We start from the raw sequence: 12,908 nt of genomic DNA on the forward strand, positions 1-12,908 counted from the left end.
CCTCCTCCCTACATACAACATTCCCACCAGAAGCCTCCTCCCTACATACAACATTCCCACCAGAAGCCTCCTCCCTACATACAACATTCCCACCAGAAGCCTCCTCCCTACATACAACATTCCCACCCGAAGCCTCCTCCCTACATACAACATTCCCACCAGAAGCCTCCTCCCTACATACAACATTCCCACCCGAAGCCTCCTCCCTACATACAACATTCCCACCAGAAGCCTCCTCCCTACATACAACATTCCCACCAGAAGCCTCCTCCCTACATACAACATTCCCACCAGAAGCCTCCTCCCTACATACAACATTCCCACCAGAAGCCTCCTTCCTACATACAACATTCCCACCAGAAGCCTCCTCCCTACATACAACATTCCCACCAGAAGCCTCCTCCCTACATACAACATTCCCACCAGAAGCCTCCTCCCTACATACAACATTCCCACCAGAAGCCTCCTCCCTACATACAACATTCCCACCAGAAGCCTCCTCCCTACATACAACATTCCCACCAGAAGCCTCCTCCCTACATACAACATTCCCACCAGAAGCCTCCTTCCTACATACAACATTCCCACCAGAAGCCTCCTCCCTACATACAACATTCCCACCAGAAGCCTCCTCCTACATACAACATTCCCACCAGAAGCCTCCTCCCTACATACAACATTCCCACCAGAAGCCTCCTCCCTACATACAACATTCCCACCAGAAGCCTCCTCCCTACATACAACATTCCCACCAGAAGCCTCCTTCCTACATACAACATTCCCACCAGAAGCCTCCTCCCTACATACAACATTCCCACCAGAAGCCTCCTCCCTACATACAACATTCCCACCAGAAGCCTCCTTCCGACATACAACATTCCCACCAGAAGCCTCCTTCCTACATACAACATTCCCACCAGAAGCCTCCTCCCTACATACAACATTCCCACCAGAAGCCTCCTCCCTACATACAACATTCCCACCAGAAGCCTCCTCCCTACATACAACATTCCCACCAGAAGCCTCCTTCCTACATACAACATTCCCACCAGAAGCCTCCTCCCTACATACAACATTCCCACCAGAAGCCTCCTCCCTACATACAACATTCCCACCAGAAGCCTCCTTCCTACATACAACATTCCCACCAGAAGCCTCCTCCCTACATACAACATTCCCACCAGAAGCCTCCTCCCTACATACAACATTCCCACCAGAAGCCTCCTCCCTACATACAACATTCCCACCAGAAGCCTCCTCCCTACATACAACATTCCCACCAGAAGCCTCCTCCCTACATACAACATTCCCACCAGAAGCCTCCTCCCTACATACAACATTCCCACCAGAAGCCTCCTCCCTACATACAACATTCCCACCAGAAGCCTCCTTCCTACATACAACATTCCCACCAGAAGCCTCCTCCCTACATACAACATTCCCACCAGAAGCCTCCTCCCTACCTACAACATTCCCACCCGAAGCCTCCTCCCTACATACAACATTCCCACCAGAAGCCTCCTCCCTACATACAACATTCCCACCAGAAGCCTCCTCCCTACATACAACATTCCCACCAGAAGCCTCCTCCCTACATACAACATTCCCACCAGAAGCCTCCTCCCTACATACAACATTCCCACCAGAAGCCTCCTCCCTACATACAACATTCCCACCAGAAGCCTCCTTCCTACATACAACATTCCCACCAGAAGCCTCCTCCCTACATACAACATTCCCACCAGAAGCCTCCTCCCTACATACAACATTCCCACCAGAAGCCTCCTCCCTACATACAACATTCCCACCAGAAGCCTCCTCCCTACATACAACATTCCCACCAGAAGCCTCCTCCCTACATACAACATTCCCACCAGAAGCCTCCTTCCTACATACAACATTCCCACCAGAAGCCTCCTCCCTACATACAACATTCCCACCAGAAGCCTCCTCCCTACATACAACATTCCCACCAGAAGCCTCCTTCCTACATACAACATTCCCACCAGAAGCCTCCTTCCTACATACAACATTCCCACCAGAAGCCTCCTCCCTACATACAACATTCCCACCAGAAGCCTCCTCCCTACATACAACATTCCCACCAGAAGCCTCCTCCCTACATACAACATTCCCACCAGAAGCCTCCTTCCTACATACAACATTCCCACCAGAAGCCTCCTCCCTACATACAACATTCCCACCAGAAGCCTCCTCCCTACATACAACATTCCCACCAGAAGCCTCCTCCCTACATACAACATTCCCACCAGAAGCCTCCTTCCTACATACAACATTCCCACCAGAAGCCTCCTCCCTACATACAACATTCCCACCAGAAGCCTCCTCCCTACATACAACATTCCCACCAGAAGCCTCCTCCCTACATACAACATTCCCACCAGAAGCCTCCTCCCTACATACAACATTCCCACCAGAAGCCTCCTCCCTACATACAACATTCCCACCAGAAGCCTCCTCCCTACATACAACATTCCCACCAGAAGCCTCCTCCCTACATACAACATTCCCACCAGAAGCCTCCTCCCTACATACAACATTCCCACCAGAAGCCTCCTTCCTACATACAACATTCCCACCAGAAGCCTCCTCCCTACATACAACATTCCCACCAGAAGCCTCCTCCCTACATACAACATTCCCACCAGAAGCCTCCTCCCTACATACAACATTCCCACCAGAAGCCTCCTCCCTACATACAACATTCCCACCCGAAGCCTCCTCCCTACATACAACATTCCCACCAGAAGCCTCCTCCCTACATACAACATTCCCACCAGAAGCCTCCTTCCTACATACAACATTCCCACCTCAAGCCTCCTCCCTACATACAACATTCCCACCAGAAGCCTCCTTCCTACATACAACATTCCCACCAGAAGCCTCCTCCCTACATACAACATTCCCACCAGAAGCCTCCTCCCTACATACAACATTCCCACCAGAAGCCTCCTCCCTACATACAACATTCCCACCAGAAGCCTCCTCCCTACATACAACATTCCCACCAGAAGCCTCCTTCCTACATACAACATTCCCACCTCAAGCCTCCTCCCTACATACAGCATTCCCACCTCAAGCCTCCTCCCTACATACAACATTCCCACCAGAAGCCTCCTCCCTACATACAACATTCCCACCAGAAGCCTCCTTCCTACATACAACATTCCCACCAGAAGCCTCCTCCCTACATACAACATTCCCACCAGAAGCCTCCTCCCTACATACAACATTCCCACCAGAAGCCTCCTTCCTACATACAACATTCCCACCAGAAGCCTCCTCCCTACATACAACATTCCCACCAGAAGCCTCCTCCCTACATACAACATTCCCACCCGAAGCCTCCTCCCTACATACAACATTCCCACCAGAAGCCTCCTCCCTACATACAACATTCCCACCAGAAGCCTCCTTCCTACATACAACATTCCCACCTCAAGCCTCCTCCCTACATACAACATTCCCACCAGAAGCCTCCTCCCTACATACAACATTCCCACCAGAAGCCTCCTCCCTACATACAACATTCCCACCAGAAGCCTCCTCCCTACATACAACATTCCCACCTCAAGCCTCCTCCCTACATACAACATTCCCACCAGAAGCCTCCTTCCTACATACAACATTCCCACCAGAAGCCTCCTCCCTACATACAACATTCCCACCAGAAGCCTCCTCCCTACATACAACATTCCCACCAGAAGCCTCCTCCCTACATACAACATTCCCACCAGAAGCCTCCTCCCTACATACAACATTCCCACCAGAAGCCTCCTCCCTACATACAACATTCCCACCTGAAGCCTCCTCCCTACATACAACATTCCCACCAGAAGCCTCCTCCCTACATACAACATTCCCACCAGAAGCCTCCTCCCTACATACAACATTCCCACCAGAAGCCTCCTCCCTACATACAACATTCCCACCAGAAGCCTCCTCCCTACATACAACATTCCCACCAGAAGCCTCCTCCCTACATACAACATTCCCACCAGAAGCCTCCTCCCTACATACAACATTCCCATCAGAAGACTCCTCCCTACATACAACATTCCCACCAGAAGCCTCCTTCCTACATACAACATTCCCACCAGAAGCCTCCTCCCTACATACAACATTCCCACCTCAAGCATCCTCCCTACATACAACATTCCCACCAGAAGCCTCCTCCCTACATACAACATTCCCACCAGAAGACTCCTCCCTACATACAACATTCCCACCAGAAGACTCCTCCCTACATACAACATTCCCACCAGAAGACTCCTCCCTACATACAACATTCCCACCTCAAGCCTCCTTCCTACATACAACATTCCCACCTCAAGCCTCCTCCCTACATACAACATTCCCACCAGAAGCCTCCTCCCTACATACAACATTCCCACCAGAAGACTCCTCCCTACATACAACATTCCCACCAGAAGCCTCCTTCCTACATACAACATTCCCACCTCAAGCCTCCTCCCTACATACAACATTCCCACCAGAAGCCTCCTCCCTACATACAACATTCCCACCAGAAGCCTCCTTCCTACATACAACATTCCCACCAGAAGCCTCCTCCCTACATACAACATTCCCACCAGAAGCCTCCTCCCTACATACAACATTCCCACCAGAAGCCCCCTCCCTACATACAACATTCCCACCTCAAGCCTCCTCCCTACATACAACATTCCCACCAGAAGCCTCCTTCCTACATACAACATTCCCACCAGAAGCCTCCTCCCTACATACAACATTCCCACCAGAAGCCTCCTTCCTACACACAAAATTCCCACCAGAAGCCTCCTCCCTACATACAACATTCCCACCAGAAGCCCCCTCCCTACATACAACATTCCCACCTCAAGCCTCCTCCCTACATACAACATTCCCACCAGAAGCCTCCTTCCTACATACAACATTCCCACCAGAAGCCTCCTCCCTACATACAACATTCCCACCAGAAGCCTCCTCCCTACATACAACATTCCCACCAGAAGCCCCCTCCCTACATACAACATTCCCACCAGAAGCCTCCTTCCTACATACAACATTCCCACCTCAAGCCTCCTCCCTACATACAACATTCCCACCAGAAGCCTCCTCCCTACATACAACATTCCCACCAGAAGCCTCCTTCCTACATACAACATTCCCACCAGAAGCCTCCTTCCTACATACAACATTCCCACCAGAAGCCTCCTCCCTACATACAACATTCCCACCAGAAGCCTCCTTCCTACATACAACATTCCCACCAGAAGCCTCCTCCCTACATACAACATTCCCACCAGAAGCCTCCTCCCTACATACAACATTCCCACCAGAAGCCTCCTCCCTACATACAACATTCCCACCAGAAGCCTCCTCCCTACATACAACATTCCCACCAGAAGCCTCCTCCCTACATACAACATTCCCACCAGAAGCCTCCTTCCTACATACAACATTCCCACCAGAAGCCTCCTCCCTACATACAACATTCCCACCAGAAGCCTCCTCCCTACATACAACATTCCCACCAGAAGCCTCCTCCCTACATACAACATTCCCACCAGAAGCCTCCTTCCTACATACAACATTCCCACCAGAAGCCTCCTCCCTACATACAACATTCCCACCAGAAGCCTCCTCCCTACATACAACATTCCCACCAGAAGCCTCCTCCCTACATACAACATTCCCACCAGAAGCCTCCTTCCTACATACAACATTCCCACCAGAAGCCTCCTCCCTACATACAACATTCCCACCAGAAGCCTCCTCCCTACATACAACATTCCCACCAGAAGCCTCCTCCCTACATACAACATTCCCACCAGAAGCCTCCTCCCTACATACAACATTCCCACCAGAAGCCTCCTCCCTACATACAACATTCCCACCAGAAGCCTCCTTCCTACATACAACATTCCCACCAGAAGCCCCCTCCCTACATACAACATTCCCACCAGAAGCCTCCTCCCTACATACAACATTCCCACCAGAAGCCTCCTCCCTACATACAACATTCCCACCAGAAGCCTCCTTCCTACATACAACATTCCCACCAGAAGCCTCCTCCCTACATACAACATTCCCACCAGAAGCCTCCTCCCTACATACAACATTCCCACCCGAAGCCTCCTCCCTACATACAACATTCCCACCAGAAGCCTCCTCCCTACATACAACATTCCCACCAGAAGCCTCCTTCCTACATACAACATTCCCACCTCAAGCCTCCTCCCTACATACAACATTCCCACCAGAAGCCTCCTTCCTACATACAACATTCCCACCAGAAGCCTCCTCCCTACATACAACATTCCCACCAGAAGCCTCCTCCCTACATACAACATTCCCACCAGAAGCCTCCTCCCTACATACAACATTCCCACCAGAAGCCTCCTCCCTACATACAACATTCCCACCCGAAGCCTCCTCCCTACATACAACATTCCCACCTCAAGCCTCCTCCCTACATACAGCATTCCCACCTCAAGCCTCCTCCCTACATACAACATTCCCACCAGAAGCCTCCTCCCTACATACAACATTCCCACCAGAAGCCTCCTTCCTACATACAACATTCCCACCAGAAGCCTCCTCCCTACATACAACATTCCCACCAGAAGCCTCCTCCCTACATACAACATTCCCACCAGAAGCCTCCTTCCTACATACAACATTCCCACCAGAAGCCTCCTCCCTACATACAACATTCCCACCAGAAGCCTCCTCCCTACATACAACATTCCCACCAGAAGCCTCCTCCCTACATACAACATTCCCACCCGAAGCCTCCTCCCTACATACAACATTCCCACCAGAAGCCTCCTCCCTACATACAACATTCCCACCAGAAGCCTCCTTCCTACATACAACATTCCCACCTCAAGCCTCCTCCCTACATACAACATTCCCACCAGAAGCCTCCTCCCTACATACAACATTCCCACCAGAAGCCTCCTCCCTACATACAACATTCCCACCAGAAGCCTCCTTCCTACATACAACATTCCCACCAGAAGCCTCCTCCCTACATACAACATTCCCACCTCAAGCCTCCTCCCTACATACAACATTCCCACCAGAAGCCTCATTCCTACATACAACATTCCCACCAGAAGCCTCCTCCCTACATACAACATTCCCACCAGAAGCCTCCTCCCTACATACAACATTCCCACCAGAAGCCTCCTTCCTACATACAACATTCCCACCAGAAGCCTCCTCCCTACATACAACATTCCCACCAGAAGCCTCCTCCCTACATACAACATTCCCACCAGAAGCCTCCTCCCTACATACAACATTCCCACCAGAAGCCTCCTTCCTACATACAACATTCCCACCAGAAGCCTCCTCCCTACATACAACATTCCCACCAGAAGCCTCCTCCCTACATACAACATTCCCACCAGAAGCCTCCTCCCTACATACAACATTCCCACCAGAAGCCTCCTTCCTACATACAACATTCCCACCAGAAGCCTCCTCCCTACATACAACATTCCCACCAGAAGCCTCCTCCCTACATACAACATTCCCACCAGAAGCCTCCTCCCTACATACAACATTCCCACCAGAAGCCTCCTCCCTACATACAACATTCCCACCAGAAGCCTCCTCCCTACATACAACATTCCCACCAGAAGCCTCCTCCCTACATACAACATTCCCACCCGAAGCCTCCTCCCTACATACAACATTCCCACCAGAAGCCTCCTCCCTACATACAACATTCCCACCCGAAGCCTCCTCCCTACATACAACATTCCCACCAGAAGCCTCCTCCCTACATACAACATTCCCACCCGAAGCCTCCTCCCTACATACAACATTCCCACCAGAAGCCTCCTCCCTACATACAACATTCCCACCAGAAGCCTCCTTCCTACATACAACATTCCCACCAGAAGCCTCCTCCCTACATACAACATTCCCACCAGAAGCCTCCTCCCTACATACAACATTCCCACCAGAAGCCTCCTCCCTACATACAACATTCCCACCAGAAGCCTCCTTCCTACATACAACATTCCCACCAGAAGCCTCCTCCCTACATACAACATTCCCACCAGAAGCCTCCTCCCTACATACAACATTCCCACCAGAAGCCTCCTTCCGACATACAACATTCCCACCAGAAGCCTCCTTCCTACATACAACATTCCCACCAGAAGCCTCCTCCCTACATACAACATTCCCACCAGAAGCCTCCTCCCTACATACAACATTCCCACCAGAAGCCTCCTCCCTACATACAACATTCCCACCAGAAGCCTCCTTCCTACATACAACATTCCCACCAGAAGCCTCCTCCCTACATACAACATTCCCACCAGAAGCCTCCTCCCTACATACAACATTCCCACCAGAAGCCTCCTTCCTACATACAACATTCCCACCAGAAGCCTCCTCCCTACATACAACATTCCCACCAGAAGCCTCCTCCCTACATACAACATTCCCACCAGAAGCCTCCTTCCTACATACAACATTCCCACCAGAAGCCTCCTCCCTACATACAACATTCCCACCAGAAGCCTCCTCCCTACATACAACATTCCCACCAGAAGCCTCCTCCCTACATACAACATTCCCACCAGAAGCCTCCTCCCTACATACAACATTCCCACCAGAAGCCTCCTTCCTACATACAACATTCCCACCAGAAGCCTCCTCCCTACATACAACATTCCCACCAGAAGCCTCCTCCCTACATACAACATTCCCACCAGAAGCCTCCTCCCTACATACAACATTCCCACCAGAAGCCTCCTCCCTACATACAACATTCCCACCAGAAGCCTCCTCCCTACATACAACATTCCCACCAGAAGCCTCCTTCCTACATACAACATTCCCACCAGAAGCCTCCTCCCTACATACAACATTCCCACCAGAAGCCTCCTCCCTACATACAACATTCCCACCAGAAGCCTCCTTCCTACATACAACATTCCCACCAGAAGCCTCCTTCCTACATACAACATTCCCACCAGAAGCCTCCTCCCTACATACAACATTCCCACCAGAAGCCTCCTCCCTACATACAACATTCCCACCAGAAGCCTCCTCCCTACATACAACATTCCCACCAGAAGCCTCCTTCCTACATACAACATTCCCACCAGAAGCCTCCTCCCTACATACAACATTCCCACCAGAAGCCTCCTCCCTACATACAACATTCCCACCAGAAGCCTCCTCCCTACATACAACATTCCCACCAGAAGCCTCCTTCCTACATACAACATTCCCACCAGAAGCCTCCTCCCTACATACAACATTCCCACCAGAAGCCTCCTCCCTACATACAACATTCCCACCAGAAGCCTCCTCCCTACATACAACATTCCCACCAGAAGCCTCCTCCCTACATACAACATTCCCACCAGAAGCCTCCTCCCTACATACAACATTCCCACCAGAAGCCTCCTCCCTACATACAACATTCCCACCAGAAGCCTCCTCCCTACATACAACATTCCCACCAGAAGCCTCCTCCCTACATACAACATTCCCACCAGAAGCCTCCTCCCTACATACAACATTCCCACCAGAAGCCTCCTCCCTACATACAACATTCCCACCAGAAGCCTCCTTCCTACATACAACATTCCCACCAGAAGCCTCCTCCCTACATACAACATTCCCACCAGAAGCCTCCTCCCTACATACAACATTCCCACCCGAAGCCTCCTCCCTACATACAACATTCCCACCAGAAGCCTCCTCCCTACATACAACATTCCCACCAGAAGCCTCCTCCCTACATACAACATTCCCACCCGAAGCCTCCTCCCTACATACAACATTCCCACCAGAAGCCTCCTCCCTACATACAACATTCCCACCAGAAGCCTCCTTCCTACATACAACATTCCCACCTCAAGCCTCCTCCCTACATACAACATTCCCACCAGAAGCCTCCTTCCTACATACAACATTCCCACCAGAAGCCTCCTCCCTACATACAACATTCCCACCAGAAGCCTCCTCCCTACATACAACATTCCCACCAGAAGCCTCCTCCCTACATACAACATTCCCACCAGAAGCCTCCTCCCTACATACAACATTCCCACCAGAAGCCTCCTTCCTACATACAACATTCCCACCTCAAGCCTCCTCCCTACATACAGCATTCCCACCTCAAGCCTCCTCCCTACATACAACATTCCCACCAGAAGCCTCCTCCCTACATACAACATTCCCACCAGAAGCCTCCTTCCTACATACAACATTCCCACCAGAAGCCTCCTCCCTACATACAACATTCCCACCAGAAGCCTCCTCCCTACATACAACATTCCCACCAGAAGCCTCCTTCCTACATACAACATTCCCACCAGAAGCCTCCTCCCTACATACAACATTCCCACCAGAAGCCTCCTCCCTACATACAACATTCCCACCCGAAGCCTCCTCCCTACATACAACATTCCCACCAGAAGCCTCCTCCCTACATACAACATTCCCACCAGAAGCCTCCTCCCTACATACAACATTCCCACCAGAAGCCTCCTCCCTACATACAACATTCCCACCAGAAGCCTCCTCCCTACATACAACATTCCCACCAGAAGACTCCTCCCTACATACAACATTCCCACCAGAAGCCTCCTTCCTACATACAACATTCCCACCAGAAGCCTCCTCCCTACATACAACATTCCCACCTCAAGCATCCTCCCTACATACAACATTCCCACCAGAAGCCTCCTCCCTACATACAACATTCCCACCAGAAGACTCCTCCCTACATACAACATTCCCACCAGAAGCCTCCTCCCTACATACAACATTCCCACCAGAAGACTCCTCCCTACATACAACATTCCCACCTCAAGCCTCCTTCCTACATACAACATTCCCACCTCAAGCCTCCTCCCTACATACAACATTCCCACCAGAAGCCTCCTCCCTACATACAACATTCCCACCAGAAGACTCCTCCCTACATACAACATTCCCACCAGAAGCCTCCTTCCTACATACAACATTCCCACCTCAAGCCTCCTCCCTACATACAACATTCCCACCAGAAGCCTCCTTCCTACATACAACATTCCCACCAGAAGCCTCCTCCCTACATACAACATTCCCACCAGAAGCCTCCTTCCTACATACAACATTCCCACCAGAAGCCTCCTCCCTACATACAACATTCCCACCTCAAGCCTCCTCCCTACATACAACATTCCCACCAGAAGCCTCCTCCCTACATACAACATTCCCACCAGAAGACTCCTCCCTACATACAACATTCCCACCAGAAGCCTCCTCCCTACATACAACATTCCCACCAGAAGACTCCTCCCTACATACAACATTCCCACCAGAAGCCTCCTTCCTACATACAACATTCCCACCAGAAGCCTCCTCCCTACATACAACATTCCCACCAGAAGCCCCCTCCCTACATACAACATTCCCACCTCAAGCCTCCTCCCTACATACAACATTCCCACCAGAAGCCTCCTTCCTACATACAACATTCCCACCAGAAGCCTCCTCCCTACATACAACATTCCCACCAGAAGCCTCCTCCCTACATACAACATTCCCACCAGAAGCCTCCTCCCTACATACAACATTCCCACCTCAAGCCTCCTCCCTACATACAACATTCCCACCAGAAGCCTCCTCCCTACATACAACATTCCCACCAGAAGCCTCCTCCCTACATACAACATTCCCACCAGAAGCCTCCTCCCTACATACAACATTCCCACCAGAAGCCTCCTTCCTACATACAACATTCCCACCAGAAGCCTCCTCCCTACATACAACATTCCCACCAGAAGCCCCCTCCCTACATACAACATTCCCACCAGAAGCCTCCTTCCTACATACAACATTCCCACCTCAAGCCTCCTCCCTACATACAACATTCCCACCAGAAGCCTCCTCCCTACATATAACATTCCCACCAGAAGCCTCCTCCCTACATACAACATTCCCACCTGAAGACTCATCCCTACATACAACATTCCCACCAGAAGCCTCCTCCCTACATACAACATTCCCACCTCAAGCCTCCTCCCTACATACAACATTCCCACCTGAAGACTCATCCCTACATACAACATTCCTCTGAGGTGGGGCCTGGAAGCGGGAGGGCTCTGTGACATCATCTGTTTTCTGTGACATCATCAGAACCTCAGAACTTAGCAGACAGCCTTGTGATACCACATTGGTATATGGGAAATATTGGAATCAATTCACAAAGCTTTAACACCAGGAGACGTGTCCTATCGGCACTCACACCGCTGCTCCAATCCGAGGTCTGAGTGGCAGGATGGTGGGGTTGGTTGCAACCTACCCGCTTGTCAAGTGCCCCAACGTTTAACGGGTAGATCACGACTGACAATTTTCTGACCCCCACTCTACACTATGTGGCTGGAAAAGCAGAAAATCTTACAAAATAAAGAACATTTCGTTGTATATAAGGTTGAATGTGGCCGACTCTATGATCTGCTTGGGGGTTAATGACAATCTTTCCAGTATATACCGTCTGTGATATCTCACCCTGATTGTACAATCACATTTGATCTTATGTGAACACACAAAACGTTTCTGTACAATTGTATGTAATTGTAACATCTTGTACAATCAGATTGCGTGCCGTCATCTGCAGACTGTTGTCCAGATCTATTGCCAAGGGTGAGACATACAACCCCATTTCTGGTAGCATCCTGCAGACTTTTGCTGCAATAATATGGCAATGGCACCCAGCAGACCAGTCGGTCTCCAACATCGAATTCAGTTTAACCTGCCATCAGGCTTCCTGTGCATGGCAGGGAGGGTGGTAGTGGGCCAACTCAAACTGTGGGGTAAATTGCTGGAACATTGCCCCATGTCCGGCCACACTGGTCTCCTGAGATATGAGGAACAGTTTA

This window comes from Lithobates pipiens, unplaced genomic scaffold (genome assembly GCF_037356315.1).
Source record: "Lithobates pipiens isolate NorthernLeopardFrog02 unplaced genomic scaffold, aLitPip1_a1.2 Scaffold_19, whole genome shotgun sequence".
Taxonomy (NCBI): Eukaryota; Metazoa; Chordata; class Amphibia; order Anura; family Ranidae; genus Lithobates; species Lithobates pipiens.